At 40.8% G+C, this 26745-nt stretch overlaps 1 long non-coding RNA gene across 3 annotated transcripts in view; it reads left to right on the top strand.

Moving 5' to 3' along the window:
* LOC149127258 (uncharacterized) overlaps positions 1-18644 on the top strand; it is a 37332-nt gene extending 18688 nt beyond the window's left edge. For 2 of the 3 annotated variants that reach the window (XR_016231401.1, XR_016231404.1), the window contains 2 exons: positions 16464-16704; positions 17735-18644. This is a non-coding gene — a long non-coding RNA (uncharacterized LOC149127258). Of the gene's footprint in view, positions 1-14580; positions 14738-16463; positions 16705-17734 lie in introns of those variants that run through there. The other variant, XR_016231402.1, reaches the window with a different exon arrangement.
* Positions 18645-26745: the final 8101 nt, after the last annotated feature.

A 26745-nucleotide genomic window follows, 5' to 3' on the forward strand; every position in this document is an offset into this window, starting at 1 on the left:
CCAAGAGCTCTTCTTCAGCTTCTGCATTAGCAAAGCTCTCCTGGACTCAATATCTACCACCTTGCTGTGAGCCTCTACTTTAACCACCTTCTTTCAGAATCATCCCCTACACACACACACACACACACAGAGAGAGAGAGAGAGAGAGAGAGAGAGAGAGACTGTGACCCTTTCCAAACTCTTCTTCCTGCTCACTAGCATTCTGGTTATGAGGTCGAGTACTAAACCAGGGTACATTGTGATTCGCTTGTGTGAATCCAGATGTCTGATTCAACCACCATTCCTCTCCTTTACAATGAGGGTAAGAATAGTGCCAACCTTCTGAGTTGTTGAGAGATACTGGAATAAATGCAAACCCTAGAAAAGGCTAGGGACCCAGTAAGTGCTTAGGAAACATTAGTCACTGTTATATCCCTCACATTGGGTCTGCCCCCTAAGGGAGCCCCTGTGATTAGAGATTGGCTGCCTATTGGCTTCAAAGTGTCCTGTGTAGGATTTCTTGATCCCAGGTTCCTGGAATGATATGCAAATTATATGGATAGAATCATTTTTCCTCTGAAATTCTCTCCTAGTTGCATACTGGAATCATCTGGGGAATTTTTGAATACTACTAATGTCTATAATTCCAGGACCTGCCCAGTTATCAAGAGCACTGCTCCCCTGATAATCATAACAGGCAAGAGAACCACTGATGCATAGCAAGGCTCTTAATAAAGGTGAGCATCTGACCACATGAGTGTTTTACAAAAAAACACAAAATACAAATTCCATGGCACTCCTCATAGAAACTCTAATCCCACAAAGGGGAACAAAGCAATTAAATGTTTCTAAATCAATGAAGGTGATTCTGATATTCTCTGAAGAACTATTGGTCAACAAATCTTTACCACATTGGAAAATATGATGAAAACACATTAGTTCCCACACAAGTCAGTGATATGATATGTGTCTGGGATGAGGTTTCCCTGGGCCAGACTTCTCTGATGTAGACCAGATGTTCAGCCATGGGGCTGTGGTGTACAGGAAGGGAAGGATGTCTTAATGCTTTTCCTTCCCAATAACCAAGTCACCAATCAGAGCAGCTTTCTTCATTGAGAAAAATCACAAAAAAAAAAAAAATGTAGGAGACATGGCTGAAGTCTTTATCTTTATCCAGAATATTTTAGATTGAGTGGAACAGCCATAAGAAAATTATTTCTTGGAGTGGTATTTTGTGCAGCAGTCAATATGCCATTTGGCATGCCTGTATCCTGTATTGGCATCCATGGGTTTGGGTACCAGCTCCATTTCCAATCCAGCTTCCAGCTAATGCACACAATGGACAGCAACAGGTAAAGGCTCCAGTACTTGAGTTCCTGCTATCCCACAGACCCAGATTGAGTTACAGGTGCCTAATTTTTGGCTGGCCCAGCACTGGCTGTTGGCAGGCATTTGAGGAATTATCCAGTGAATGGAAGCTATCTATTTCTTCCTCTGTCTCCATACCTTTAAAATAAAATATATATTTAAAAAAAGGTGTTAGTATTGCTGTACACAAGTGTATGTGAAAACAGATTTTTGAACAATAAGAATATGATAAGAATGAAATTCAGGAAGAAATAGGATATTGTCACATCATTTCACACAGTAGCAAATATGGATGTGCAAATTGACAAGCTTGTAGAAAGAAAAATGTATTCAAGTCACATAAAAAACTCTTGCACTGTTTGTTATTTTTATCTATCTAAATTCTTGAATATATTCTCTTAAAAAAAAAAAAAGACATATATCAGGGCTGGCGTTCTGGTGTAGTGGGTTAAGCTACTGACTGCAATTCTGTCATCCCAATATGGGCAATGGCTCAAGTCCTGCCTGCTCCACTTCCTCTCCAGATCCCTGTTAATGTGCCTGAGAAAGCAGCAGATGTCCCAAGTACCTGGACTCCTGCACTCACGTGGGAGAGCCAGATGAAGCTCCTGGCTCCTGGCTTAAGCCTGCCCAAGCCCCAACTGTTGCAGCCAGCAGATGTGTGAACCAGCAGATGGAAGATATCTCTGTCTTTCCTTATCTCTTTCTGTAACTCTGCCTTTCAAATAAATAAAATAAATTTATTTTTAAAAGACATATATCAGAGGCCGGCACCATGGCTCACTTGGTTAATCCTCCACCTGCGGCACTGGCATCCCATTTGGGTGCCAGGTTCTAGTCCCAGTTCCTCCTCTTCCAGTCCAGCTCTCTGATGTGGCCTGGGAAGGCATTGAAGGATGGCCCAAGTGCTTGGGCCCCTGCACCTGCATGGGAGACCAGGAAGAAACAACCTGGCTTCTGGCTTCAGATTGGCACAGTACCAGCTATAGTGGCCATTTGGGGAGTGAACCAATGGAAAGAAGACCTTTCTCTCTGTCTCTCTCTCACTGTCTACAACTCTACCTGTCAAATAAATAATAAAAAAAAAATCCTTAAAAAAAAAGACATATATCAATCTGTTTACCTCTGTGTTTTTAGAGCAAATTTTCCATTATTCTGAAATTTTTCTCAGTCACAGGGTTAAAACATCCCTTTTAAATAAAATTATGGCATATTCATTTATTTTCAATGACTTGTTTTGAGTTAAAAAAAAAGGCAATTGCTCTTCACCTTTATGATTTTTTTTTAATTTGGGTGGCAGAGAGAGACAGAGACAGACAGACAGAGAGCTTCCATCTGCTGGTTCATTCCCCAGGTGCCTACCATAGCCAGGGATGGGCCAGCCAAAGCTGGAAGCCTGGAACTTAATCCAAGTCTCCCATGTGGTCAGCAGGGACCCAGTTATGTGACCCATCACCTGCTACTTTCTAGAATCTCCATTACTAGGAAAGTGGAAACAGGAACAGAGCTGGGACTAAAGCACAAGCTCTCTGAAATGGGGTTTGGGTGATCCAATCAGCATCTTAACCAGTAGGCAATATGCGCACCCTAATTCCCACAACTTTTAAAAACCAATCAATGAAATCCTAAAGTCTTGGAAAACAGATCGAAAAGTGCTTTTCAAAGAGCTTCACCAATGTGCAAATACCTGAGCCTCATCCACACCTACTAAATGAGCATTTCCAAATTGTTAGTATTTCACAAGTGCCCTGCAGGCACACTGAAATCTGACAACCAAACTAGAAGTATTGTGGTTTTGAAAGGGAAGTTTCTTTACTTAAATGATTCTAAAACTAAGCACATACCTCCCTGAAAAAATGGAAAATGTATAAAACATTATTTATAAAGACATGGGTACTAGTGATTTTGGAAAGTGATATTTTGGAATAATGAAAGCAAAACAAGGAGGGAAAGCTGTACAGATGATGGCTGGATGTATGCAAGGATGGAAGGGTGGATGGATGGATGGACTGATGGATGGGTGGATGGATGGAAGGGTGGATGGTTGGATGGATGAATGAATTGGTGGATGGATGGATGGATGGCTGATGGATGGATGGATGGATGGTTGGATTGATGGTTGAATGGATGGATGGATGGATGGATGGGTAGATGGGTGATAGCTGGGTATCTGGTGGAGAAAATGATGGGGATGGAAACAAATCTAGAAAGGATTGTGAAAAGAGAGATGGTTAGATGAAAAGGAGGAAGAAGAGAACTATGAGGATGTGTGGGCAGCATCAAGGAACGGATACTAAGAATTACAAATGTATTGAATGTTGATGACATCCTCAGTTTTCTGTTCCGAGAATCAATGATATATTACAACTGTCTCCAATGTCCATTCCACATATAGCATTCTGTGTTTCTGGGGTAGACAGAGAGGAAAAGGTGAAAAAAGCAGTGTTAGATTATGTATTGGTTCCCTCTTATGACTGTAATAAATTACCATAACTCTAACAGATTTATTCATTCTCTTAAGATCTCTGTGAAAGCAGAAATTTCTAAACTCTGCCTTGTTGTGAAGCTCTCATGCAGCTTGATTCAGAAATTCTGTCTTAGCAACTTTTATTCTTTCTTCATCCAGTCACAAATCCTGAGATTATCCTTGGAGATAGTTTGCCAGTTTTAATGCAACCCTATTAAAGTTAATGCCTCATTAACTTTCATTTTCAGATAAACAATATATTATATTTTTAGTATAAGTAGATCCCAAATATGTCATGGAAGATAATTATGCTAAAAAATAAATGATGGCCAGCTTTGTTGTGCAGCCAGTTAAAATGCCTCCTGTGATGCCCGTATCCCATGTGGGAACTGGTTCAAGTCCCCACTGCTCCACTTCTGATCAGGCTCCTACTAATGTGCCTGGGAAAGCAGCAGAAGATGGTGGAAGTATTTGGGCCTCTGCCCCCAACATGGGAGACAGAGAAGCAGCTCTGGCTCCTAGCTTTGATCTGGCCCAGTCTTGATTGTTGCAGCCATTTGAGGAGAGAATCAGAGGATGGAAGATCTCTCTCTCTCTCTTTCTCTCTCTCTCTCTCTCTCTCTCTCTCTCTCCTCTATATATGCCACTGCCTTTCAAATAAATAAAATAAATCTTAAAAAAAAAAAAAAGCTGTGTTATTTATGTGAAAGTCTAAGTTTACTGAACATTCCCTGTTATATTTTATCAGGCAACTTTTGGTGGGGATCGTACTTCTTCCAACTAGTTCAGTGGGGGAATGAGCATGGACACTGAGGTTCTCAGGAGGGTGATGGCCCAGACAGCGTTGACTTTGCTCATCAACCAGCAGCCTCACGCACGGGTTCTAACAGTTTCTTCCACATCACCATCAGCCACTCCAGCCCTTTCTAATCTGCTTCAAGTGTTAATCTGATCATTTTGTCATTCTTTCGATCATCCTCCCAGGCTCCTTAGTGCAATCTGGGAGTCCCTGCCTCTATGTTCTGCAGCTTCTTTGTTACTTGCAATTGCTCACTTCCCCATTTCCTACCGAATTGTCTTTCTCCTCTCTCTCATAGAAATCTTTGTTCAAACGGAAGTTTGTATGCACCTCAGTAATTGCTCAGAGAGGTAGAAATGTCCCCCTGAAATGAGCTGAAGTTCATTGAAGTTGACACCCAGGGCTATGTCAAGAGAGGACCTGCAAGAAAATCTTAATCTTCCTGTGAAATCCCAATTACTTTTCTGGTCTCTACAAATTCAGAGTCCAGGGTCTTTAATGGACGTGAGCTGGTTTTCTTAGCATCCCCGAAAATTAGAAGAGAAACTGAATGTATAAAGCAGTGCAAAATATGAATTTGTTTAAAGGAAGAAATGGTTTTCAGACTTCCGCTTTTAAAAAAAAATATCTTGACCCAGTTTTCAACTAGGTCAAGATGCGGTAGACTGAGTGAAATCACAAAAGGCACAAATTACCCTGGGCGGAGGAAGGCTTCTGTGAAAGTTACTCCCTAGCTGCTGTTTCCAGGAGCGGGATTTGCCTTTTGTGTGGAGTGAGTGTTGCTCCCCAAGGGGACCAGGAAGGATGACAAACCCTCTTCTTGCTTTTTCCCATCCTTCTCTCAACTCTTAACCAGGCTCAACATTCCTTTCTGCAACAGTTGGTTTTCCCCTGTTTTAATAACTTGGAGTGACTCAAATGGGTGGCTTCATGGTGATGTTCATCTCTCCTGGCCTCATTTTATTTAACAAAATACAAGATTTGAAATTTAAAAAATCTAACAGCCTTTTTCTTTTGTTCTCCTGCATTTTCCTGTCATCATTGATTATTTACTTCAGCATCTCTCAATAATCAAATCATTAGGACTTGTCTGTCATTTTTGTTTCTCTTCTAAAGATATTTCCACGACTTGGTTTTGTCAACCCTTGAATTTTGAGATCTTATATAAATCGTGTTATTTTTAAAATGATAAATGAAAAATAAGCCTCATTTAATTCTTTCACCTTGGATTTTTAATGTTTATGTTTCCATTATACGTTTCTGAACAATTCTCTTTTTTCTATTAAAACTATCTTTTTAACTTTTATTTATCTTTTCCCTTTCTTCACCTGCAAGGAATATTATCTTAACAGTCCAGCTTCTAAAGTCTTCTCTGCTGACTTCTTTCTTTTTCTCATTCTGATTCTTCACTTACTTTGTCTTTCAATGTCCTTAATAACTTTTCTCTCAGCCTCCTGATTCAGTCCATACTCAATGGCTCGATTTACCCTGTTTAAGGTAAATCTCATTTTAAAGAAGAAATAAAGCATTTATTTATTTGATTTACTTGAAATACAAAGAGACAGAGAAATCTTCCATACCCAGGTTTATTCCCCAAATGCCTGCAACAATGTGAGTCCAGGCCAGGCCAAAGTTGGAACCGTGGAACTCAATCTGAGTCTCCCAAGTGGTGGCAGCAACCTAAGCACTTGAGCCATCACCTACTGCCTCCATGTACACATGTTAGCAGGAAGCTGGAATCAGAAACAGAGCTGGGACTCAAACTCCAGTACTCCAGTATGGGATGTGGGCATTCCAAGCCATGTCTTCAGCGCTGGGCCAAATATTCACCCTCTCCATTTCCCTTTCTAAATTTGCCTTGGTTTCTTCTTTTCTTTAGGTCTTCCCAGGCTTGCGGAATTTTTAAGAGAGGAGGAATATTTTAGGTCTAATTGTTGTTATTATTTTATAAGAAAACTGCCTTTGCTCCCAAAACTAAAAAGCCCTCTAGTAAGTATCCTTGACATAAACAGACCTGCCTTGCCAACCCATCTTTTAAACTCCCACACGCAAGCCTGGAGTATCAGTCAGCAAAACCACTGCTTACTCTCCTGGAGTGAGTCTTGTCTTTCCCTGGAATGCTTTTCCACTGCTTACATCCTGATTTTTCTTCAAGATTTATCCAAAATATCGCCTTCTGACTTTCCCAGCTGGATTAGTCAGCTCTAATCTGTACTTCTATCATCCCATGGTTTTAGCCTCCTTATCAATTTAAAGTCGAAGTGTGATTGTGAATTCAGCCTTTCAAAGAATTTTTCCAAATATAACAAAATATGTAAAATTTATAAAGTAAATACACATTATGTTGAACAACTTTTTATTAGTTCAAAGAAATCAGCACTCCCTGAAACCTTAGGTATCTTATTTCAGTCAGCCTCTTGCTCACATGCTCCTGAAAATGACCACTGTCGTAGCATTTATGACAATCACTTTATTTCTTTTCTTTTAGTTTTACACCTTTTATGCACAATTAAACCACAGAGTTTAGTTTTGGGTGATTTTGACTTTCTTTTTATGGCTGAGTAATATTCCATCATATATACATATCATATTTTCCTTTTCTGATCATCAGTGGATGAACATCTAGGCTAATCCTACATCTTATCTACTGTGAATGATTTTGAATCTTATAGAAATGCAACCATCCTGTGAATATTGTTTTGCTTTCTATCAATGTCACATTCAAGATTCCAAAGTGATATTGTCTTTGGCTGTAGTTCACTTATTTTATTTTTTGTCTAGATTTCCATTACATCTGATATTCCACAATTTATTTATCCACCCTAAAGCTGATAGACCAGTTTGGAGCTACTATAAGTCATGATACTGAAAACATTCTTGTGTAATAATCCAGGCACTCATTTCTCAAGGGCATGTATGAGAAAGAACTGCTGAGTCAGAGTCACATGTTCAGCTTCAGTAGAAAATGCCAAAGTATTTTCCAAAGGGGTTGTAACAGTTTGCCTTCACACTAACATTGTGTGGGAATTCCTCTTGCTCCATAGCTTTGCCAAAGCACTTGCTCATCTGATTGGCAGGGGTGGCATGTTCATATTTTGTCCAGAGCTACCGAATTGGCATATAGAAGGTGCTCCTACCCATTTGATAGCTTATGAAATTCCCTTGTGTTTACCAATCATTACAGATTTTCTATGTCTGAAATCTTCTAAGGATCCATCTTAGGAAGATGTATGGTCCAGCATATATGGACCTCTATTGCGAATATTTCTTTTTCAATAACCTAAAAAGATTTGTTCACTAGTGCAACTGGTCTATAGGGATAAGCCTTTGTGCAGAGCAAGATGAAGAAGCTTCAATGTGTCACATAGCCAATGCCTTCTGCCCCAAGACAGAAGATGGAGATAACCCCCAAGTTGTGATATTCTTGAGGTCAAGAAAAAACTTTACACCTCCACTTCAGAATATAGTTCTGGATTCAAAAGATTTGAGACTCCCAGGGATTTCGGTAGTGTTCTGGTAACCATGAGCACAGGACACAAGCAGGATTATACATTCCTGCTTACTTCACAGAGCTTCTCCTTATACCTTCACCCCTAGTCAATTAACAGATGCCAACCAGTGACTGACTTCTCTAAATTTTCTAAAATAACAAGTACCTATTTTTTATTTTTTTAAATAAAAGACACTGACAGACGTAGCACTGTGTTTTCACCCTTTTCTGGAGATCATTGACTAGGGAGGAAGTAGAAGTGAGATTATAAAGCACAAAAGAACTGAAACTTGTCAACACAAGTCCAAGGGCTTTTTTTAAATGGCAGTGAAGTGTTGCTTGTAAGAATTTCCCCACCTACAAATAAATGTTTCCCTTAATCCAGATGTCAACTGGTTGAATTAATGCTCTATAATTTTTTAATGCTTTTTGGTTAGCACCTCTGTGATACATTGGTTCAAAATTCAGATCTTTAAATATTTTCTTTTTAACATTTCCTCCTTTAGATAAGAAACATTTGAAAGGGTTCTTAAAGTTGGGTAAATACTTGGCTATCAGAGAAATGATTTCCCTATTCAAATAGAAACTTGTCATTAGAAAATTTTTGTAAATTTTCCCTAGCACTCTCAAAAATCAATATTTGAGGCACACAAAAAGAAAGAACCTCCAGATGGCCCAAGTGCTTGGGCCCCTGCACCCGCATGGGAGACCAGGAAGAAGCACCTGGCTCCTGGCTTCGAATCGGCACAGCACTGGCTATAGCGGCCATTTTGGGGGTGAAACAACGGAAGGAAGACCTTTCTCTCTGTCTGTCTCTCTCACGATCTATATCTACCCGTCAAATAAATAAATAATAATGACAAAACATTTTAAAAAAGAAAAAAAGAAGAAAGAACCTCCAGGTATCACCCCATGCAGTTAATAACCCTGCAAATTTGATGAAATTTTTTCCTAAAGGTATATGAATCCTTGTTAGTGAATTATAGTTGAATCAATAGAACAAAAAAAAGAGATTAAATTTTCATTCAAAATTATCACATTTCCCCACCTGGTCAGTCACATTATTTTTTAAACATAAAGAATAGAAGATTTTTTACAAGAAGTGAATGTCATCCATGAAGGAAAACCACACAATCAAAAGGTGGAAACTTTGTAGAGCAGAAAGGGCACTGGGGTAGGGGTCTGATGATTCACATTCTAGAGACTTTACTACTACACCTGTAAAATGACTTAACATATAGTGCTCAAAATCAAGCACAGACTTTGATTTATGAGATTAATTGATATTAAGACCAACAAGTAATGAGAAATAAAAATTTTTCTTAATTAGAGAAAGGTCATAGTTTTTACATATTCAGAAGGTGAAATCAAACAAAAGTCTACTTGCACATTTACCAAATGACTAAAAAAATTTAAAAAACAACAAATAAGTGGAGCAACTGGAACTTCTAGGCATGAAAATGATAATTTAACCTGTTAACAATTATTTAGGAAAAAGAGCCATAATTTTCTTATAAAAGTAAATCCACATTTACCCTCTGTCCCAGAAATTCCACTCCTACTTATTTACTCAGAAGAAAGGAAAATAAATGTCCACAAAAATACTTCTACAAAAGTGAGCCTGGTAGCTTCACTCATAATAATCTAAAACTGGAAACAGCTTGGATGTCCATCAACAAGTGAATAGATAAATACCTTGTGGTATATCAGGACAATGGAACAACATTCAATAAAGAAAGAAAAATTACTGGATGCCACAACGTAAATGAATGTCAAAAGCATAATGCTGGCGAAAGAAATCAAATGCAAAAGACAGCATGTTCTATGATTCCATTTATGTGAAATCTTTGAACAGATAAAGCTAATCGTAAGTGGAGAAAACAACAGCGTTTGCCCCTGGAATTGGTGGTAAGTACTGATGAGAAAGAGGAATGACGAAACTTTCCCAGGGAAAGATAAGGTTATGATCTATCTGCAGTGTTTGGATTACACAGGCATATGCATTTGTCAAAATTAATGGAATGGTACATTAAGGTCTGTACACTACATTTTATGTTAATTATTTTTTAAAATTTATTTATTTATTTGAAAGGCAGAGTTATAGAGGTAGAGGTAGAGAGAGAGGGAAAGAGAGAGAAAGAGGGGTCTTCTATTCTTTGGTTCATTCCCCAAATTGTCACAACGACCAGAGGTGGGCTGATCCAAAGTCAGCCTGGAGCTTCTTCCAGGTCTTCCACGTGGGTGCAGGGGCCCAAGGACTTGGGCCATCCTCTTGCTGATTTCCCAGGCCATAGCAGAGAGCTGGATCAGAAGTGGAGCAGCCAGGACTCCAACTGGTGCCCATATGGGATTCTGGCACTGCACGCAATGGCTTTACCTGCTACGCCACAGTGCCAGCCCCTGTTAATTGTATTTAAAAAGAAATTAAGCGCCATAACTATTGAGCTGAAGTTAGTAGAATGTAAGATAAAATGGCTAGAAGTGGAGTGCACTAGTATCTGCAACTCATTTTAAAATTCGTCACAAGTTTGTCACATTGTGGATTTAGGAGATGAATTGAATACAGTTATTTATAGGAATAATTTTTTTAACTTTTATCTAATGAATATAAATTTCCAAAGTACAGCTTATGGATTACAGTGGCTTCCCCCCCATAACGTCCCTCCCACCCGCAACCCTCCCCTTTCCCACTCCCTCTCCCCTTCCATTCACATCAAGATTCATTTTCGATTCTCTTTATATACAGAAGATCAGTTTAGCATACATTAAGTGAAGATTTCAACAGTTTGCTCCCACACAGAAACATAAAGTGAAAAATACTGTTTGAATACTAGTTATAGCATTAAAACTCAATATACAGCACACTAAGGACAGAGATCCTACATGAGGAGTAAGTGCACAGTGACTCCTGTTGTTGACTTAACAAATTGACACTCTTGTTTATGGCCTCAGTAATCACCCTAGGCTCTTGTCATGAGCTGCCAAGGCTATGGAAGCCCCCTGAGTTCACCGACACTGATCATATTTAGACAAGGCCATGGTCAAAGTGGAAGTTCTCTCCTCCCTTCAGAGAAAGGTACCTCCTTCTTTGATGACCCATTCTTTCCACTGGGATCTCACTCGCAGAGATCTTTCATTTAGGTTTTTTTTTTTTTTCCCCAGAGTGTCTTGGCTTTCCATGCCTAAAATACTCTCATGGGCTTTTCAGCCGGATCCGCATGCCTTAAGGGCTGATTCTGAGGCCAGAGTGCTGTTTAGGACATCTGCCATTCTATGGGTCTGCTGTGTATCTCACTTCCCATGTTGGATCATTCTCTCCCTTTTTTATTCTGTCAGCTAGTATTTGCAGACACTATTCTTGTTTATGTGATCCCTTTGGTTCTTAGTCCTATCATTATGATCAATTGTGAACAGAAATTGATCACTGGGACTAGTGAGATGGCATTGGTACATGCCACCTTGATGTGATTGAATTCGAATCCCCTGGTATGTTTCTAACTCTACCATTTGAGGTAAGTCAGCTTGATCATGTCCCAAATTGCACATCTCTTCCCTCTCTTATTCCCACTCTTATATTTAACAGCGATCACTTTTCAGTTAAGTTTCAGCACTTAAGAATAATTGTGTATTGATTACAGTATTCAACCAAAAGTATTAAGTAGAACAAACAAAAAAAAATACTAAGAGGGATAGCATATTAAGTTGCTCATCAACAGTTAGGGTGAGGGCTGATCAAGTCACCGTTTCTCATAGTGTTCATTTCACTTTAACAGGTTTCCTTTTTGGTGCTCAGTTAGTTGTCACCTATCAGGGAGAACAAGTGGTATTTGTCCCTTTTTATCTAGTTAATGAATGCATAACATATATGTATACGATTTACAATTATTTCAATGTTTCTATATGTTTGGAAACTTGTATTAGGAAAACAACAAAATTAAAAATAAAAAAGAAAAGGAAAAATAAGCCTAATTATTTGTCAGATTGTAATGTGTAAACCTTTGGTAGAACATAATTTGTAAATTCAAAGCCTCAGCCAAATAAGACAAATGGAGCACAGTTCAATAAAGTGTAATATGGCAGGACACTAAATATATTAGAAAATGATTGTAGCTTGATATTGACATATGGATTATGGTGTAATATGACATTGATTATGACATGACACTGATATTGATTATGGTATGATATGGCATATTGACTATGGTATGGTATAACATTGTTTGTGGAAGAAAATTTCATTATCTTTGGGAAACTCATGTTAAATTCTTGGTGGTGAGATAGCACCAATTCCGTAAATTACTTTGAATATTCAGCTAGTAAGCTAGGGAGTGACAGGGAGAGAGCAATATGACAGAATATTTGCAAGTGCTGACACTAGTTGGTGGGTCCATGGTGTTCATCATACTAGCCTTCCAACTTTTCTGTGTTTGAAAACATTTTATTTTTATTTATTTATTTTTGGACAGGCAGAGTTAGACAGTGAGAGAGAGAGACAGATAGAAAGGTCTTCCTTTTTCTGTTGGTTCACACCCCATATGGCTGCTATGGCTGGCGTGCTGTGCCGATCCGAAGCCAGGAGCCAGGTGCTTTCCTCTGGTCTCCCATGCAGGTGCAGGGCCCAAGCACTTGGGCCATCCTCCACTGCCTTTCTGAGCCTCAGCAAAGAGCTGGACTGGAAGAGGAGCAACCGGGACAGAATCCAGCGCCCCAACCAGGACTAGAACCCGGTGTACCGGCGCTGCAGGCAGAGGATTAGCCTAGTGAGCTTTGGCGCCAGCTTGAAAACATTTTATTATAAGAGTTTTTACAAAAAGGATGAGTATTAAGGAATAAAATATTTTCTATACTCATAATAGAGTGTTCTTTAAAAATAAGTCAATATCAGACCAAAATATGTTGAAAACAGAATTAGTTGAACTTATTAGAAATGGAAAGTGACACAGGTGTAGTTCTGTTCTCTAATCCATCCTATACCTTGCAGCCAAAATGATCTCTCTTCAAAAGTTCAGATCATGTTATTCACCTTCCAGTGGCTGAGGGTGAGATCCCTATTTTGTTTGAGGGCCTCCTGAGTACCCTGATTCACATTCTCCACAACATTCAGACAAGTGACTTCACTCTACATAAAATGCCCTTTGTACCAAAGTCTCCTTTGGTCTCTCAGAGAGATGGATCTCGTGGATCAGCTCACTCCATCTCTATTCTGCCTTCCATCTTCCAACTGGAAATGTCATAAAGGTAAAATAATGTTTTGTAAACTGTCTTTAAGTTGCTCTGTGGGATACAAATTAAGGTCTGCTTATTAGATGAACTCTTTCAAAATTTGGAATGCAGAAATGAGGCAGAGCCATCTTTACATCTCTTCATTCTGAATTTTGCTATCTGGCAAAGCCTTGGAACTCAAAGTTTTTCTGCTAGTCTTCTACATCCATCTCCAGCTTCTATGATAACAAGCAGCTGTGGCTTTCTGGACAGGCTTTCTATCCGTGGACTGCAGCTCAGACCGTGCATGTCCACTTGCTTGGTAGCCTAGAGGTGGTTGAAGTGGTGGTTGTGGCAGGGCCTTCACAGCAGTTGGTGATTCAGTCAATATTCTTGATTCCATGGCCATCAGTTCTTTATGGTTACAGAATTATTCCAGAGGCCCGTTTCTGCAGCATTTCCAAACACTAAGATTTAATTTCCTACCTGTTAAATCGTTTCTTGATTAGAATACTTAGAGTGCTTTTTATTTTCCACACTAAATTCTGATATAATGTTGTGAATCTAGGAAATAAATATCTTTAAAACAAGATATTTTAGGGGTCAGCATTGTAGCACAATGGGTTAAATACCACCTGCAATGCCAACATCCTATATGGATGCTGGTTCACGTCCTTGGTGTTCCACTTAAAATCCAGCTGCCTGCTAATATGCCGAGAAAGACAACAGAAGATGGCCCAAGTGCTAGGGGCCATACCACCTACATAAGAGACCCAAATGGAGTTTCAGGTTCCTGGCTTCAGCCTGGCCAAAGCCCTGGACATCATGGCCATTTGGAGAGTGACCAGTGGAAGATCACTCTCTCTCTCTCTCTCTCTCTCTCTCACACACACACACACACGTAACTCTGCCTTTCAAATAAATAAATAAACCTAAAATAAATAAAGTAAGATATTCTAAAATAATAGAAATGTAGACTTAACCAAGGATTCCCAAATTTGGAACATCCAACCACCTTGTATGTGAGAAGAAAGCAAGTTATCCGCCTCTGCTCAGATCTATAGGACAAAAACCTCTCAAGGTGCTGCCCACGATACATGTTTACATCTCCAAATGATTGTGGTGCAACTTACCACAACTTACACAGGAGTCCACAGGCTGGTGTGTGAGATTGTAAAGGGTAAAGGCTCTGAGACGTCATGAAACCAGACCTGCCACCTGATGCAAGAATCTCAATACCGACATTTTGTGATTTCTCAATCTCCTCTCCTACAGGTTACAAATTATTGCCTGCAGTAGTTTATCAGCCTACCAGAAACTGTATTAAGGAAAGCCACCTTCGCAGAAAGGATGAAATCACTTCTTTCAAAACTGTATCATGGAGTATTTCAGGCATGGAAAGCCAAGACACTGTGGCAAAAAAAAAACAAAAGCCTAAATGAAAGATCTCTGTGAGTGAGATCCCAGTGGAAAGAACGGGCCATCAAAGAAAGAGGTATCTTTCTCTGAAGGGAGGAAAGAACTTCTACTTTAACTATGGCCTTGTCTAAATAAGATCAGTTGGTGAACTCAAGAGGCTTCCATAGCCTTGGCAGCTCATGACAAGAGCCTCGGGTGATTACTGATGTCATAAATAAGAGTGTCAATTGTTAAATCAACAACAGGAGTCACTGTGCACTTACTCCCCATGTAGGATCTCTGTCCTTCATGTGTTGTACTATGTGAATTAATGGTATAACTAGTACTCAAACAGTACTTTATACTTTGTGTTTCTGTGTGGGTGTGAACTGTTGAAATCTTTACTTAGTATATACTAAGTTGATCTTCTGTATATAAAGATAATTGAAAATGAATCTTGATGAACAATGGGATGGGAAAGGGAGTGGGAGATGGGATGGTCGTGGGTGGGAGGGTGGTTACGGGGTGGGGGGAGCCACTATAATCCAAAAGTTGTACTTTGGAAATTTATATTTATTAAATAAAAGTTTTTAAAAAAAACTGTATCATGAAATAAATGTCCAACCTGTGACTTTAAAATTTACCTTTTATTTTAAAATTGTACATTAAGTGTGTACTCTGATATGTGATACACAAATAAGTTCTTTAAATATACTTTATTATTTAAAAAACATTCAAAGGGGCTGGCATGGCATAGCTGGTAAAGCTGCTGCCTGTGACACTGGCATTCCATGTGGATGCTGATTCAAGTCCCTGCTGCTCCACTTCCAATCCAGCTCCCCACTAATGGCCTGGGAAAACAGCAGAAAATGGCCAACTGCTTGGATCCCTGCACTTGGGAGACCCAGAAGAAAGTCCTGGCTCTTGGCTTCAGCCTGGCCCAGCCTTGCTGTTGTAGCCATTTGGGAAGTGAATCAGCAGATGGAATGCGCTCTCTCTCTCTCTCTCTCTCTATATATATATATATATCCCTTTTTCTGTCTCTCCTCCTATGTCTCTGTAACACTTTCAAATAAATACATATTTTTAAAAACAGAAATGTTAATACCTGAGTAAAAAGAAGACACTGCTTGGGACACCAGGACCCCATATCAGAGTACCTGGGTTTGAGTTCCAGCTCTACTTTTCATTGAAGCTTCCTGCTGATGAGCATCTTGAGAGATTACAAGTGATGGTTCAAGTGTTTGGGTACCTACTGCCTACATGAGAGACCTAAACTGAGTCCTGGGCTCCTGACTTCATCCTGGCCCAGCCCTGACTGTTGTGAGCATTTGGGAAGAGATTCAGCCAATAGAAGATTTTTCTCTTTTTCTCTCTAAGTAAATAAAAGTAAGCAAATTTAAAATGTAAAAAACTCATAAAGAAATTCGCACATTTGTTGTTGTCATTGAGCAGGTGAACTCAAGATCATTCATGAATTCACCAGGAATTTACTGGCTACCTAGCATGTGACAAGCTCTGCCCAGCCTGGGAGACAGTGATGAACAGGGTCCTTGTCAATGCAGGACTCCCATCCCGGTGCAGTACATGTGCCAAGGATGCTAGCAATGATCTATGAGCTCATTCTGTTCAGAAGTTCCAAAGGCACAGCATCGGGAATCAAATCCACCAGGGCTTGATTCTAGCCTCACCCCTTGAATATGTAATCTTGAATGCTTGTGTCACCTGATCTCTCTCTCTCTTCTTTTTGCTCCCCATAGTGGACCACCATGTCCAGCAACATAAAGTGGGAATGCCCTGATTCCATGATGAAGGTCAAGAAAGCTTACTCTTGGCTCAGCTCCCACCATTGCGGCCATTTGGGGAATGAACCAGTGAATGGAACCCTGTCCTCTCTCTCTCTTTCTCTCTCTCTCTCTCTCTCTCTCTCTCTCTAACTATGCCTTTCAAATAATTAAATAAACCTTAAGAAAAAAAAAAAAGCTCGCTCATGTTCTTCAGGTAAGAGAAACCAGTCTTTGGGGAAATGAAGTAAAAATTTTCTGCATTCCAGTCCTAATATAAAAGAACCTCCAGGAATTTCTGCTTTTAAAAAACAAAGTTGAGAAATGCCATTTTAGAATCATACAGCCATGACCAAAATCTAAATAAGAGATGAAACCAGGTGACTTGGTAAATATGGGAGGAATTTTCTCCTCCCAGTATGCTAATAGGAAAAATAGTCATGTAACATACTGTAATGCAACCAAGGTAAGCATTAATTTTTTCAAATTAAAGGGTATGATAGAAGAGGCTTGGTATGTGATACCTTGTTAAAACCATCCCTACTGCCTGAATTTTCTCTGGAATTGAAACATTTTTGTCCTCTTAAGTTCACAAATATTGCTCTTGGCACCTACAACTTTATCAGTTTTGACATTCCATCAGATTTTTAGATAGCATTCTGTTTAGAAGATAATATTCTAGTTATGAAATTAATACATAAATAGTATAGAATTTACAAAAAGAAAAATGTGTTAAGAAAAAAAATTCCTTAGTATTCCAAAACCTAGAATTAAGAAAAATTATCTCTTTATTGTTTCCCTTTTCATTTTTTTCTAGACTTATACACATATGACAGGATTTCCAAAAGTTTAGGGAAAATCTACATTATCTTTAAATTCCATTAATGGTAAAACTACTACTCAAACAGTACTCTATACTTTGTGTGGCTGTGTGGGTGCAGTCTGTTGAAATCTTTACTTATATATACTAAGTTGATCTTCTGTATATAAAGATAATTGAAAATGAATCTTGATGAACAATGGGATGGGAGAGGGAGTGGCAGATGGGATGGTTGTGGGTGGGAGGGAGGTTATGGGGGGAAAAGCTGCTATAATTCAAAAGTTGTACTTTGTAAATTCATATTTATTAAATAAAAATTGAAAAAAGGGGCCGGCGCTGTGGCGAAGTGGGTTAACACCCTGGCCTGAAGTGCTGGCATCCCATATGGACGCTAGTTTGAAACCTGGCTGCTCCACTTCCAATCCAGCTCTCTGCTATGGCCTGGGAAAGCAGTAGAAGATGGCTCAAGTCCTTGGACCCCTGCACCCATGTGGGAGACCTGGAAGAGGCTCCTGGCTCCTGGCTTCGGATCAGCACAGCTCCAGCCATTGTGGCCAGTTGGGGAGTGAACCATCGGATGGAAGACCTCTCTCTCCTCTCACTCTCTCTCTCTCTCTCTCTCTCTCTCTCTTTCTCTGCCTCTCCTCTCTCTGTGTAACTCTGACTTTCAAATAAAAATAAATAAATCTTTAAAAATTAAAAAAAAATATTTAAATTCCATTTCCCCACTAACTCATGTATTTTTTCAAAAATACATGATTTTACTATAAATATTGCTTTCCTGCATATAGATGTTCTGAATGTATATATATATATATATTCTGAACATATTCATATTTTATGAACATATTTTCATTTATGTATGATTCATTGAGCAACTCTATGAAGACACCATCTTAGGTGCTAGGGATGCAAAGATGAACAAGTAGAAATAGTTATTTTTTGCTTCCATTTCTTTCCCTTGAACTTTTTTAAGGACCCTCATTTTCCTTCTCACTATGCACAGAATCCTGTTGCTCAAGACAGTACCACCTTGACTTCCTGGAAGCATGAAATTCTGGGTGTTCTGGAAAAAGAATTAAGGTGGATATTGGAGATTTAAGGCACTATAAGTTTACTAATCGGTAGAGAAGCATTTGATAAATGTAACATAGATGACACCACCTACAAAAGATCTATGGATGTATTGAATGCATCTGAATATAGAGCTGTAATGCTCTATCAAACTGTCTCTCCTGGTTAGATATTTTCATTGTTCAAATAGCCAACTCTGTCATGAGCTCCTACACAATTTTATGTTTAGGATAAATTTCCATGAAATAAAAATGCTATAAAATAAACACACATTTTTATGTTTCTGGCAAGTTTTGAAAACTCAACTTTGGGAGATATGTTCTAAATTATACTTTCACTAACTGTGTATAAGAATATTGATTTCCCCTAGAAATTATCAAGTAGTTTTTATAGTCATTCAAAAATATCCAAAGAACATCCCTTATACTTCTAGAAATGTAAAGAGGCAAAGACAGCGCAGTTGTCTTCACCTAAAGGCGAGCACAGCATTGTGCAGAGAGGAAGCACAGGTGCAAGGATGTAGGCGTACATGGGAGAATGAGGTACAGGCTCCCATAGTAGGAGAAACATATTTGCTATGGACACTTAGGGGGATAAAAGAGGTACTGGTGTTGGAATTATCTGAGAATGGTCCATGTAAGAGCTCAAGCACTTGAGTTGAATCGAGCTTTCCAGGTAGCGCTGTGTAGAGGGATGTGTAGACACAAAATGATAAAGTGTACTCAAGTCTTGGAAAAGAATCTATGTGCATGGATTAGGTGGAATGCAAGAGTAAGTCTAAGAGGCAGGTGGGATGATGTCATGCAGGACCCTGGAGCCCAGATTGAGGATTTGCCAAGTCATGGTGACTCAGGGGCAATTTATCTTCTGAGAGGGGTAACATCAATGTTAGTGCATAAGATGGCAAATGATATGCAAGACATATTCCAAGGGGAAGAGAGTAAAGGCTGGAAAACCTGTTAGGAAGTGAGAGTCACAGAAAGAAGGTGAGAGAGGTGAGACAAGAAAGAGCAGTGGTGGCAGCTGTTGCATACCATCAAGGGCAGGATCAGGGCCCAATCTGTGGGGGGCGGGAGGGGAGGGGACAAGGACAAGGAAGGAGAAAGAGGACTTTTAGGGATTTGGGTGATTGATAAGTAGAGGAAGACTGATAAATAGGCAGATAGACAAGTAAAGAGGAGTCTAGGCCAGCGCCATGGCTCACTAGGCTAATCCTCTGCCTGCGGTGCCGGCACACCAGGTTCTAGTCCCAGTCGGGGCGCTGGATTCTGTCCCGGTTGCCCCTCTTCCAGGCCAGCTCTCTTCTGTGGCCCGGGAGTGCAGTGGAGGATGGTCCATGTGCTTGGGCCCTGCACCCACATGGGAGACCAGGAGAAGCACCTGGCTCCTGGCTTCGGCTCAGCGCTGTGCGCCGGCCACAACGCACCGGCCGCAGAGGCCATTGGAGCGTGAACCAATGGAAAAGAAAGATCTTTCTCTCTGTCTCTCTCTCTCTCTCTCACTGTCCACTCTGCCTGTCAAAAAATAAAAAAAAAAAAAGAGGAGTCTAACCCTCAAGATGAAGTTTGGGGGAGAAGGTTAAAAGAACAAGAGAGAAATAAAAGAACAGTAAGGGAAATATTGGAAAGACAGGACAAAGAAGGGGTAATTTTAGGAGCAAAGTCAAGAGTTGAAGCGCAATTGGAGAGGATGACTTGGCCCTGAGCTAAAGGGAAAGTTAATCCAGTAATTGGAGTGAACACAGCAGGCTGCACCTAGAAGTCAGGAGAGAGGCCAGCAGACACCTGTCGGACAAGGTTCTTGTTGCTTGTGAAGCAGGAAACCAAGCTGCCTAAGAAAAGAGCTCTGTAGGAAACTTTGCATGGGCTCCAAGATGGCAGCTCGAAAGCAAGCTGCAGCCTGGAGATAGCACCCAGGGGAGGCCAGTAAGTTCACCTAAAAAGTGACCAGGGTGGTGTGGGTGATCTAGAGGAGCTTACAGCTCCTCTAGCTTGTGCAAACAGACTTTTGCCTGCCTCTGGGCCTCTGACCTCCTCTTCCTTAGAGCAGCTACTTTAGAAAATCTGCCTTTGTGAATTCCCTCTCTGTCCTTTTGAAATGTAGATTTTTGGAAAAACCTCTTGCCAGAGTTACAACACAGGATTAACTTTCCCAAGGACCTGAAAGTCATCCCTTTGAAATGTAATCATCAAAGAAGACAGTGCCCTATCTCCCAGCTTTATAGTGGGGTGGGAACCTAACTTCTATGGGAAGGTACCTGACTCCAAGTTGTAAAATTGTCTCCATTGTGAAAATATTAAAAAGTTTACTGTTCCTTTGGTAAAGTCAATTAGCAAACACAGATGGCTTACAATACCCTACCCTAGCTCTTATAAACTCTAATTCCCTTTGTTTCAGCAGAATTGAGTCCAGACTTTAGAATGGGGTTCACTCTTGTATTGACTAGCCTTGCGTATTTGATTTTGTCTGATACAATTTTTGCTTTGATAGGCACACTGAAGGCCCAGTTAATTTAAAAGACCACAAATTTGCAATAGTACCAGACCAAAGAGAGCGGAGCTCAGCCACCAGTATTTAGCAATCTGTGAATCAAGTATAAGGGTAAACTGAGACACACGTGGAGCTTTGCAGCTTGCATGCAGCACAAGGGAGCAAAGGGACAAGAATGTCCACAGAATTGATTTTGTGTCAAAGGCTGGGATTAGGCTGGCTGGGGAAAAAGCTAGAGCCTACCGACATGGTTGAAAGACAAGGGAGAAGGGAGAGTGTTGTGGCACCTGCAACTCTAGAATCCCATATCGAATCCCAGCTACTCTGTTTCTGATCCAGATCCCTGCTAGTGTGCCTGGAAAGTAGAGAAAAATGGCCCAAGTGCTTGGGACCCTGTACCCCTAAATGAGACCCCAGATAGAGCTCCAGGCTCCCGCTTCAGCCTGGCCCAGCCTAGACTATTGTCGCCATTTGGGGAGTGAACCAGCAGATGGAAAAATCTCTAAATCTCTCTCTCTGCCTTTCAAATAAGTAAAATAAATTTTTAAAACAAATTTAAAAAGAAAAGAATTTTAAAAAGAAATGAAGGGAATGTATGAGATCTAAGTACCAAGAAGAGAGGTTGCCATTCTCAGACAGGAGTTGAGCAGCTCAGACCCTGTCACTCATGCCTAAGTCCCTCACTCATTTTCATTGTCTCAAGGATAAAGGCACCATCTTAAGGTGACAACTGTCCTTTCACCCTTACCTCCAGCCACTTCTGCGGCATGCGTGCACACACATACTAGCACATGTGCATGAACAAGCTTTGCTACACACAAATTAATTTCCCCACCTGACACCTTGAAAGAGGGACCTATATGTTCACCTCATTTCTTGGAAGCCTTCTGCAAGCCCCAGGTAGAACTCACAGTCCTACCCTTAAGTTCCATAGCATTTCTGTTTAAAAAAAAGTGCTTTTCTGAATTAAAATTAAAAGTCTCTTCTTTCTTTTTAACTGGAGGTTTAAATGTTGGATGGGGGGAGGGTTTGTTGTTGGCTTTTCAGTGCAAGGGGATAATATTTTTACCCTCTTTTCTAGTCAAATGGAAAACACCCATTTATTCAAACTGACAACTGACTCATCTGCAGGCAGGTTTCATCAGCTAGAGAAAGTGGAGCTGAATTTTACAGTAGGGTAGAGAGGATGGGCAAGCCAGGTCAGGCCCAGAAGAAATCTGAGCTGAGAGGAGCAGGGCGGTGGCGGAGGTAAGAAGAAGCAGGTGGCAAGTCCTTCCCCAGGAGCCCCGAGGGTAGAAAACTGAAAAAATGGAATCCTTTCAGTGAGTGCCACCCAATATCCGGTCCAGATGAGACTGCACCCATCCTGCCAAATCAAGGGAACGGGTGATGAAACAGGGTGGAGGAAATCTCTGTGATTGCCTTAGACTTGATTTTATTAAAAGAGACAGATACTAGGTGACATCTCTGTGTGTAACATGTATTATATAGGCATCTGACAAAGTGCCAAGGCAAGGCCACAGAAGTACCACAAAGCAGAGCAAAGAGCTTATTGCCTCTCTCATCATGGACATGGGGTGGGAGACATAATGGTGCCCTTTACATTTTTCAGGGAAAACCATGTGTTAGCTTCTGCCTTGAGACGTGAACAAATCATGGCCAAAGAAGTCCGGTGATATGGGACATCCATTCATCACCAGAACCCTTCTACTCAATGAACATACCCTGAAACAAGCCCAAGACAGATGTGAATGAACTTCTGTGGCTGAAGGAATTACATAAGGAACTGAAGAATTTATGTAGGGGCCTGCACTGGGGCATAGTAGGCTAAGCATCCACCTTTGGCACCAGCATCCCATATGGGCACCAGCTCGTGTCCCAACTGCTTCTGTTATGATCCAGCTTTCTGCTCATGGCTTGGGAAAGCAGTATAAGATGGCCTAAGTGCTTTGGCCCCTGCACCCATATGGGAAACCCAGAGGCAGCTCCTGGCTCCTGGCTTCAGGTTGGCCCAGCTCTGGCTGTTGCAATCATTTGGGGAGTGAACCAGCAGGTGGAAGACCTCTCTCTCTGTCTCTACCTCTCTCTGTCTGTAACTCTGCTTCTCAAATAAATTAATAAAATATTTTTAAAAAGAATTTGTGTAATAATGTCATGTTGACAATGTTAGACTTTATGGAAATGTGTGATACATCCCAAATGCCCCAAGGTTAGCCTCCATTTGTTCTTCTCAGTACCATAATCTTTGTCTCCTATTCCTGCCTGAATCCACTTCTAAACTTCAAGACTTGGAAATGAGCAGCTCTTTTCTTACCCCGATTTGGGCCTCTGAAGCATTAAGCTCATTGTGACCTCAGTCTGAATGAATCTAAATCCAACACTTCCCCTTCACCTGGAATTCAGGTGAATTTAGTTTTATTATATCTCCATTAAGATGAGTGTCCTTCAGATGGGGAGGAGAGAAGAAGGAACAAGAAAAATGAAGCAAATGTTCCACACCAGCCTTGAGACTGTTTCCTGCTAGAAACACCTTGATGCTAATCACTAAAGGAATGCACCATGTCCTCCAGCCACGTTGTACTACCAGGTTTATTTATAATCTGAACCAGAGTCACAGAAAGAACACAAGCTTGTAAAATCACCAAACCCAATGGAGGCCACCAAGTCACAAGTCACCAAATCACAGTTTGAACACACATTTAAGTTTTCCTATCTTAGCCCTAGCTGGAGTCTTGTTACTTGGTCAAAAGCCAACCCAGTGAAGAGCGCTTTATGATCTTCAGGATTCTACCTCTGACCTAGTCTCTCAGAATAAACCCAGGCCTAGTGCAACAGCCCTCACAGAACCTATGTTAGCACAGAAAGGTGAGATTGCATGCTAGGATGGCTTTGTAAACGTTGGTTGTCTTTACCTTATCTGGTTCCTTTCTCAGCCACAAGTAAGACGTAGATGCTGTTTCTGAAAGACAGTGAATTGTAACAGACTGTATAATGCAGATATGAAGAAGTTCTCCATTCAAACCTCGTCCCTACTCTCTAGCCTTTCATCTGACCTTATTTTTCCCTTCTTAATACATATATAATATAGCATGTATATGTATGTATATATAATATATAGTGTATACACTCACACACACACACACACTCACTCACACACACCTGTTTGATTACTGTGTGTGTTGCTTTTACCCCACCCTCAACTAGAAGCCACATGAGAGAAGCAGCTTTGTCCTGCTTATCCCCAGTGACCATACAGTGCTTAATACATAGTGGGTGCTCAAAAGCTATCTCTTGAGTGAGTGAATAAGTAGAAAACATGCTATAAAGAGATTCAGGAAGAAAGAAATTACACTGTGGTGTCTGACACTTCCAGGGAAGAAGTTATCTATACCACAGTTGAAATTACTCTTGGCCGGCGCCATGGCTCAATAGGCTAATCCTCCACCTAGCGGCGCTAGCACACCAGGTTCTAGTCCCGGTCGGGGCGCCAGATTCTTTCCCGGTTGCCCCTCTTCCAGGCCAGCTCTCTGCTGTGGCCAGGGAGTGCAGTGGAGGATGGCCCAAGTGCTTGGGCCCTGCACCCCATGGGAGACCAGGAGAAGCACCTGGCTCCTGCCTTCAGATCAGCGCAGTGTGCCGGCCACAGCGCACCGGCCGTGGCGGCCATTGGAGGGTGAACCAACGGCAAAGGAAGACCTTTCTCTCTGTCTCTCTCTCTCACTGTCCACTCTGCCTGTCAAAAAAAAAAAAAAAAAAAGAAAGAAAAGAAATTACTCTTTATTGTTTGAAGAAACAAAATTTTAAGAATAAACCCACTGGAGCTGGCATTGTGGTATGACATGTAAATCTGCCCCCTGCAATGTCAGCATCCCATATGGGTACCGGTACGAGTCCTGGCTGCTCCACTTCCAATCCAAGTCCCTACTAATGGTCTAGGAAAAGCAGGGAAATGTGGCACAACTACTTGCGCCCCTTTTGCCCATATGGGAGACCTGAATGAAGCTTCTGGCTCCTGCTTTGTCCTGGCTCAGTCTTGGTCATTGCAGCCATCTGGGGAATAAGCCAGCTCATGGAAGATCTCTCTGTCTCCACCTCTCTATATATAATTCTGGTTTTTAAATAAATAAATAAATCTTTTTCAAAGAAAAATCATCTTTGGTACCAAAAAATATATGAAATGTTTTGACAATTTATACTTTCTAAAGCAGCAAAGCATTCAAATGGCCATGAAGACCACAAAGAGCCAAAGTCAAGGGGCATCAGCCACAGAATCACCTTTATATCAGAGGCCTGGTTGCAACCTTGAGCCACAGTGTCTCTGAAGACTATGACCTTTGGAAATTCCTCTGAGCCTGGTTCTCTTTATCTGTAAGATAAGCATAAAAATAGTACCTAATTCATGTTTAAGCGAGATACTACATTAGCAATCTTAGCAAGTAATTTTAGCCTATAAGTGCTTAGTAGTCCAGACAACATTAAAGACGTGACTATTACTCAAATCCTTACCTTCACCATTGTTTTCTTATACTTCTCATCCTTCCATCCCAATACTGCTTTGTGCTCCAACTCAGCTCCACAATGTTCCCCTCTGACTTTCCCAGCACCTCTTTTCTATTGTAAAGCAACTTCCTTGTCCTTCCATCTTCTACTTCCCCACCCCCTTGTCTCAGTTGAAACCCAAGCTTATGGTAAGAGCACTACTCCTCTGTGGTATTTTCAGGAAAAGGAGGTTCTTTTCCATTTCCTCTTCCGCCAGAGGACCAGCTGTGAATTCAGACTCCTATTTGTGTGCTTCTGTGATGGCATTTCTGCATTCCTACACACCTCCCCCATACAGATGCAAGTTGACCATCTCCTTCCATTCCCCTCCATCTGATCTTGATTATCTCTTCACCTTCTTTGAGACTTTGGCACGGATTCATAGTCTCCCAGTTCATTATTGTTGCCTACATCAGTTGAAAAACTTATATTCATGAGCCACAACTCTACTTATTGAAGTTCTTGTCCCCCTCCCCCAGCCAAGATTCAGTTTAATACAGCATTTACTTCTAGGTAGGGATCAGGGGACCTGCCAGGTGACATTACAGAAATGTAATCAACAAAACCTAGAAGGTGGGAAACTACAGAGCAAATAGCCTGGTTTTTCCAAAATACAAATTTCAAAAAGAAAAGGGGTTTATTACGGTTTGAACAATGTTAATTATTAATGAGTCATAGATTAAGGATGGAGACTTGATCTAATGATAGTGTCTGGGAAGTAGGTCTCCTGGAAGATCTTCAGATTATTGGAAGCTCGCCCTCAGAAGAGAGTTCTCATAAGAGAGTTGGTTACATATACCGAGTAGGCTCCCTGTGTCATTCTGCTTTGTGACTTGCTGGTGATCACTCCTCCACACTCACTCTACCACTGCCAGCCTCCACCATGTGCCAGACTAATGGATCACCCATTCTTGGAGCATGTACCTCCAAACTGCAAGCCAAAAATAAAACTTCCCCTTAAATGTCTCCTCTTAGGTATCTTAGTTAATGTTTTTTTTTTAAAGATTTATTTATTTGAAAGACAGAGTTACAGAGAAAGGTAGAGACAGAGAGAGAGGTCTTCCATCCGCTGGTTCACTCCCCAGTTTGCTGTAATGGCTGGAGCTGTGCCAATCTGAAGCCAGAAGCCAGGAGCTTCTTCTGGGTCTCCCACATGGTGCAGGGGCCCAAGGACTTGGGCCATTTTCTACTGCTTTCCAGGCCATAGCAGAGAGCTGGATGGGAAGAGGAGCAGCCAGGACTAGTACCAGCACCCATATGGGATGCCAGTGCTTCAGGCCAGGGCTGTAACCCACTGCACCACAGCGTTGGCCTCAATTAATGTTACAAGAAATT

This window comes from Oryctolagus cuniculus, chromosome 3 (assembly GCF_051225735.1).
Source record: "Oryctolagus cuniculus isolate XC-2025 breed Fujian yellow rabbit chromosome 3, ASM5122573v1, whole genome shotgun sequence".
NCBI lineage: Eukaryota > Metazoa > Chordata > Mammalia > Lagomorpha > Leporidae > Oryctolagus > Oryctolagus cuniculus.